Here is a 7,278-nt window from a genome sequence, read left to right as displayed (position 1 = left end):
ACAAGTTCCTTTTTTTTTTTTCTTCTTTTTTGGTCCTCTTTCATTCCCAGAATCCATCCAGCTGTTCACATCCCTGGCTACCTCCTGACCCCAGATGTACTCTGAGACGAGAAAAGGAGCACACATGGGCTGTGTGAGTTCACAGTGGGGAATTCACTTCTTCCCCAAGTGGGGAAGGCAGGAGGAGAGTCTCCCTTCTATGGTCTGGAATGAAGCACCTGCCCTTGTTCCGGGTTGGAGGGCAGAGCAGATGGCAGCCCCCCGCCCCCATCCAGCCCAGTGCCCTGACTGTTCTCCCTGGGGATCCTGGGTGTAGGGGCCGGTCCCAGTGAGACTGACTGATGGGCTATACACAGGCACTCGCCTCCTCCAACCGTGATGAGGCGTCTAGAAAATGCCCTGTCTCCCTGGACCTCAGTGGGCTCCAGCCCCTGCAATTTCTTTCTGACTCCTCTGCCTTCTCCTCCCCCTACCCCAACGCCAACAGACAGCCAACCCCTGAGCAGAGACCAGCATATCTTCACCTCTCTGTCCCATCACTTCCTAGGCCTGCAGACAGGCTGCTTCTCACCAAAACCATGATTGCCTCAGTCCCAGGGGTTGAAGCTTACAGAAAATAAGCTCCCCTTTAAAAGTCTGTTAAGGGGCCAAGCTGAGAACAGCAAGGGAAGGAAGTGAGCAGGGTGGGCTCAAAACCCATTTTCCTTGACATCGGATCTGACTCGGGGACCGGGTATATACAGACACACCTGCCCCTGTGTTAAGAGCGAGGCGGCAGGCAATGACTATTGGGAGCGAACTGGTTTTCGAATGTCTTGGTAAGGACAAAGCACTCTGGGTGGACGTACCTCCACCCCAGAATGAACTGTTTCTTCCAGACAGCACTCTCAGCCATCTCAGGGTCTGCTTCACTAGCCTTTGGAGGTCATACACCCAAGGGTATGACCACCCCCAGGACCCTGCATCCTCACCCACCACCTGAGCATGGTCTTTCAACTCTTTGAGTCCTGGATACCTCCTGGGCAGAATGAGGAGGAAAATCCCTGCCTCACTGCAGTCCAGAGGGAGAAAGAAATGCATCTGAGGGCTGCTCCATAAACCAACAAGAGCTATAAATTGGAAAGGAGCAAAATAACAATAATAAAAAATGCTGGTGTTCTCGCCCCTACCCAGAGCACAGAGTGTCACCCTCAGAGTTTCTGGCTCTGCCAAAAGGGCAAAGCAGATTGTGGCCCCTCTTCCAGCTCCATTAACCAGCTACATGCCTTTAAATTGTTCTGTTCTAAAAGCCTGGCATTTAGGTATGATCTTAGTCATGAGGATTCCAGGTCTGCTAGGGTCTGCACAGTCAAGGCAGCCCCTCTTCAGGAGCCCAGACAGCCATGTCTAGAACCCCCAGGAAGGCATTGGTAAGCATGGAAGAGTGGAAGCCAGTTCCATGGCCCTCCAGGTCACTTGGCCTATGATCCTCACCATATGCTCCCAGCCAGCCTGAGCCTCTGAGGCTCTGCAGACCCCATGGCAGGCTGTGGACACAGCCAAAGGGATCCAGGCCTCATTCTGGTCTTTGCAGTCAGATCTTCTATAGGTTTATTAAACTGCCTCCTGTTGACTTTCTAGAGAGCCTAACAGTGATGTTATAGACCCTTACTGCACATCAGCAGATGCACCCTGCAGCAGCCTACAGGAGGGAGCATGCACTTCTGCATCCAAAGAAATCAAAGGCCAAGCACTTCCACACCTAGATCAGGGGCATGAAGGGGAACATGCAGGCCCTCATGAGCCCTTGCCAGAGTCTAGACAGCACTGCCAACTCACATTGTGTTGGGACGGCCCTTCACTCTCTAAGCATGGGTATCTACACCTGAAGAAAAGGATACACACACTACTACCCTATAATACTGCTGGGGGACTCAGTGAGCTGGCCGTGAGACCTGTCAAACGTAATTGTCTCACATCTGTCTGAAATTCAGCCATACTGTGGTTGTCACCACACACACAGGACCTACCAGCTAACTCTGGCCATTGCAAGAGGTGTTGTGGTGCTTGGCCCCTCAAAAGGGATACGGTCCTCATAAGTTGAGGCTTTACATTCTCTTCAGACTTCAAGATCTCTGCTAGGTCTAGTGGACTCTGTCTACCGAGGTTGCATGAGACAGTCATCCAGTGAAGACTATCATCACTACATGGTGGTATACCAGAAAGGTTGGATATTCTGGAAGCACTGGGACAAAATACAGCTGACAACTGCACAAACCAGTGGCACTGTTGGGCAAGGTACAAACAGGGGCCATTGGTCTCTGTTGACAATGGCTTGGGTGTGCAGAGACCCTCACTCCATCCGGCCAAGACAGTACAATGTGCTTTTTTTGGCACGCTCCAGGCAAGGATGCCTGACTCCTCTTGAGTTATGAGCGCTCAGGGTTTGGGCTTCCTGCTCAAACCTCAATTCTAGTCAACTGGTAGACAAAATTATACCCACACTGACCTGCTGAAGAAGCCGCAGAAGTAAATATTGCCTCGGGTCAGAGCCACTCCTGGAATCTCAGTGCTTTGTTGAAAGCTGTGGAGGCAGGGGCAATACATCACCACAACCCGCCTCTGTTTACAACCGGGTAATGCCTTTTATGACCGCCTCTCTCTATCCCTGAATATTTGTTTTATTGCCCCTGTAGGGAGATTTTTCCATTTGGCAAAAATCTTCAGATGGTTTTACTCATGTTAACAACTGGTCATTAAATACAGAGGAGTAAACAGAGAAATAAAGGTTCGTTTCTTTGCTATTTTTTCTTGCTTTTTCTCTCTCTTTTTAAAAATAACTTATGGAATAAAATTATGAAATGAATAATGGGGCGAGAAGGGGTGTTCGTATGTTGCTCTCAGCTTCTTCCTGGGTGGGCATTCCCCAGGAAACCCTCCCTGCCTCTCAGAAAGGTCATTCCTTCAGTGAGGGAAAAGCAAAGGTTTCATTCCGTTTCAAGGTGAGGGCTTGCTCTGTGATCTCTGGATTTGAGGCCCTTGATGCTTGATTATTCTTCCCCTGTGGCCCAGGAAGCAGGAGGCACATCTGCTTCTGGCAGAAAAGGCATCTCAGGGCTAGAGCACCTGGAGAGGATTGGTGGGGAGTGATTGAAGGGGAGAGCCAGGTGGATGGATGGTGGGTGGGATGTTTGGCTGGTTGGCTAGATGGATGGATGGATTGGTGAGTAGATGGGTGCATAGATGTGTGGGTGGATGTTGGATAGAGGATGGATAGATGGGTAGGTGGTGGAAGGGCAGATGGATGGATGGAATGTGGGATTACAGATGTATGAAGGAAATATAGCACCTCTGGGTGGCACAGCCTAGGGCTCTGAGGCAAAACTTGTGTACCCTACAGGGAAAAAGGGAGCATTAATGAGCAATCAACCTGGCTGCAAACATAGAAACTTCATTCTGGGAATCTAAGAAGAGAAAGATTGCTTAGAAGCTGGAAGCCAGTGAGACTTGATGAATGAAGCCCAAACTCCCAATAGACATCCTGGGTCTGCATTGTTAAAAACAAAAACACCTAGTTTACAAAATTTTTGTTTGATAAATTATCCCCAAATAAAACCTTTCAATATCCCCAGTCTGCTTCTGAGAAGTGGGGTGGTCCAATGAGTACCTTTAGAGGTGTCCCAGCTGAGTCCATCCCTGACTTACATCCCCTGAGCAAGGCAGCCAGTGGGGCCTGCCTTTACACTTGGCCTGGAAAGCCTCTCTGGGCAGCCTCCGTGTGCGGTCTTATCCAGCGCATCTGTGCTACAAGACTGTAGACTCCCAGCCACGGGGAGGTAAAGTAGAGAAAAAAAGTACAAGTCCCTCCTTTGAAAAAGGAGGGCCAGTGAGACAGGAATCCTGGCTTCTCTGACCAGGGGACCAGCTGTGCAGGCAGCAGGCCCAGAGCCTCCTCCATGACCCACAGCAGCGCATAACCTCTTCACCTGCAGATCCCTCCAGAGCAGGATACCGCTCATGTGAGGCTCACTCCTGGCTGAGGGCTCCTCTTCTTCCCCCATCCTCAGCCCCTGCCATCTGAAACAGAAGGAGGGGTACCAAGAGTGGGCTTCAGGTACCTCTGCCAGGGCCAGAGGAAGAGGAGGGCTGGTGATACTGGGGAGAAAGCTTATCTCTTCTCACCTCAGGCATGACCAGACTGTTGGAAAATCAGAGTTGGAGTCAGGGTAGTATTAAAATGTTCATGGCAGAAAGGAGAGAGAAAGGGGAAAAAAGATCATTCCCATACTGCTTTAATGCACCGTTTCATACCATAATAAAACTCTGTAGTAATAAAACTCAACAAATCCCCTCACCAAGAAAGCGGGGATTCCAGAACTTGCCTTCCCAATACCCTTCACTCCCTCTGCCCACATGTCCTGAAGACCCAGGGAGAAAGCCCCAGAAAGAGGGCTTTCTGGGTTGTGAAGAGTGTAGACTCTGGAGCAGGGTTACCAGGCTCCGCAAATAAAAATCCTGAACATCTAGTTAAACTTAAATTTCAGATGAACAACGAATGATTCTTTTTGGTATAAGCATGTTCTGGGCAATATTTGGAACATATATACAAAAAAGGGAAAAGATTCATTGCTTATCTGAAATTTAAGTTTAACTGGGTTTTCTGCATTTTGCATGGCAAACCTACTCTTCTATCCTTCACCAGATACAGTCCTACTCCAGAGCCAGGCTAAGATGATTTAAATCCTGACTCTGAAGAATGGCCGAGTGATCTTAGCTCCCACAACTGGGGACTGAAACCATCTCAAAGGTAGGTGTGAGGATAAAAGAAGTCAAAGGTGTACAACACTAAGTAACTCATGTGTAAATGTTATTTATCCTTAAAGGGCTCACACTTCCCAACCCCTAGGGGTTTACCATAGAAGCTGGTGCACACTCCCAATTCTAGAAACTGATGGAGCTCCAGATGCTGAGACCAATCTACCCACAGCCAAGGGTAACAGGAGAGAGGGGAGGGGTTAGGAACAGCAGAATCATTCTGGACCTGACTCCACTGATTCTGGAGATGGGGTGCAAGCAGAATTGAGTGGGCATGAGAGAGCTAGCATGGCTGCTGAGAGCACAGACCTGACCTGAACCCTCAGAGCCCCTGGGTCTGACTTTCCCTAGAACATTAGCTCTGCTCATCCAATCTTCCTGGAGGATGTTCCAGAAAATACCACCCCGATTTAGGAGTATCCACAAGGGACTCTTTGGACAGAAGATCTGGCTTGCTGGATGTGCACACTTACCTAGGGTAAGCCTTGGCTGCATCTGTGCCCCACAGCAAGCCAGGACCCTGCAATAGAGCCCTGTATTGGTGAGCCCTGATTCAGCCTCCCTAGGGTCCTTCCCTCCAGGGGGAAATCAGGCTCTTGGAACTGACCCCTGAGGCCAATCTGGGATCCAGTTGAGGAAAACATAGCCAGCCTAAGTATAGCCCCAGCCCTGGGTACAGGCTTCCGAGAGGCTCTAGATTTCTGCCATGCAAGTGTCTTACATCCCTATGCACACTCCCATGGTGTTCCAGAATCCAGAGATGGTAGTCCAGAGAGTTGTGCCTTTGCCCCTGGCCAGATTTACCATGTTGGTCAAGGCCTTCCACCACTCTGAGCTTTGGGCTTCTTGTCTTCAAAGCTGAGATATTAGGGCTTATTTTATGAGTTCTGTCTTTGGGAGAACAAAATGTAACAAATTCAGAGAAAGTAAGCTGAAGTCCTATCTTCCTGAGGGCCTTCTCTGAGCCAAGCAGTTGCAAACTTAATAAATCCCAACACCAACCTTGAGAGTTAGTATACCTATTCCACAGATGACAGCAACTAGCTCTGAGGATTTGTCTTTTTCCCAGAGCCTCCTAGTGCCCAGGGTAGGATACCTACTTTGGAATTCTAATGTGAGGTGTCAAAAGTTAGGAGAGTAGAGGTATGTAGGTGGGGTACAGCACAGACAGTCATCTTCTGGAATCCTTGTCAGCAGAGAGTCTGCTTCTTTCTCTCCCTCTGCCCTGTTTGTGCTCTCTCTGTCTGTCTCTCTCTCTCTAATAAATAAATAAAATCTATTTTAAAAAATTAAATTATATTAAATATTTTAAAAAATGAGATCAATCCTGACTAATATATGAAATGTCTGCTTTAATGTGATAGTTATACTTTTTTTCTTATTATTTTTAAAAACAAATATATAAATCTGTATGTTTTAGAAACAGTGCTTTCAGAATACCACCTAAAGTCATCCTGTGGGTTACAAGCTGGATAACAATGATTTGGTGCAAACCTTTAACCTTTACTAAGGTCCTTCCCTGAAAGGCCATCGAATTGTGAAGGAACGAACAACCGAGGCCGAGGGGCAGGGGGCCACAGGCAGGCACCTCAACTGGGCACTCGAGGTCTAGAACTCATAAAGCGAAATCAATTCTTGGAGATGCACCTCCACAGCCAGACCCCTGCCTGCCTCTTACCTTAAACTCCACATGACTGTGGTGTTTCTGAAGAGCAGTGACTCTGCATGATAAGCCAGGAGACACATGGAAGATCTCACACAGAGGGGCACCTTGCTTTGGGTGTTGACGAGGAACTGAGTTTCCCAGCACAGAAAGAAAGGTGGAGCCTTGTCAGTAGAGGTAGTGGCAAAAGCAGAGGACAGGGGAGAAAGGGTGGTGGGGTCTGTTGTCCCGAATTTGGAAGCCACCCCCCCATGGCTGAACACAGAGCTGAGGATAAAAGGCACAGTCTAGTCTAACAGTCTCTGGCCCCTAGAGAGTTGGTCAGTACAGTTTTAAATTCAAATAGCTTGGGGAGCCTGGGTGGCTCACTGGTGAGTCTGCCTTTGGCTCAGGTCATGATCCTAGGGTCCTGGGATAGAGTCCAGCATGGGACTCTCCCCAAGGAGCCTGCTTTTCCATCTGCCTATGTCTCTGCCTCTCTCTGTGTGTCTCTCATGAATAAATAAAATCTTTAAAACAATAAAAAAAATATATTTTTTAAAAATTCAAATAGCTTGCCAACTGAAAACCTGTGGAGATTTTACCTAAAATGCAGATTGCTGGTATCCCTATTCAAAATCCTAATTCCCTCCCCTTCCCTCTTCTCCCTTTACCCATAGCACCTAAGAACCTTCTATAGATTGTGTTTAATTACTTATGTTTTGCGCCATATCCTCCTCTCCTCCCCCTAGATGTAAACTCTGGGACAGGAGGCTTGGGGTTTTCTTTTTCTTTTTCTTCCTTTACTAAAGTACTTCACTTAGCCAGTGTCTGTCACTTAG

The sequence above is a fragment of the Vulpes lagopus genome, chromosome 2 (assembly GCF_018345385.1).
Source record: "Vulpes lagopus strain Blue_001 chromosome 2, ASM1834538v1, whole genome shotgun sequence".
Taxonomy (NCBI): Eukaryota; Metazoa; Chordata; class Mammalia; order Carnivora; family Canidae; genus Vulpes; species Vulpes lagopus.
Note: the sequence above shows the minus strand (reverse complement) of the source record.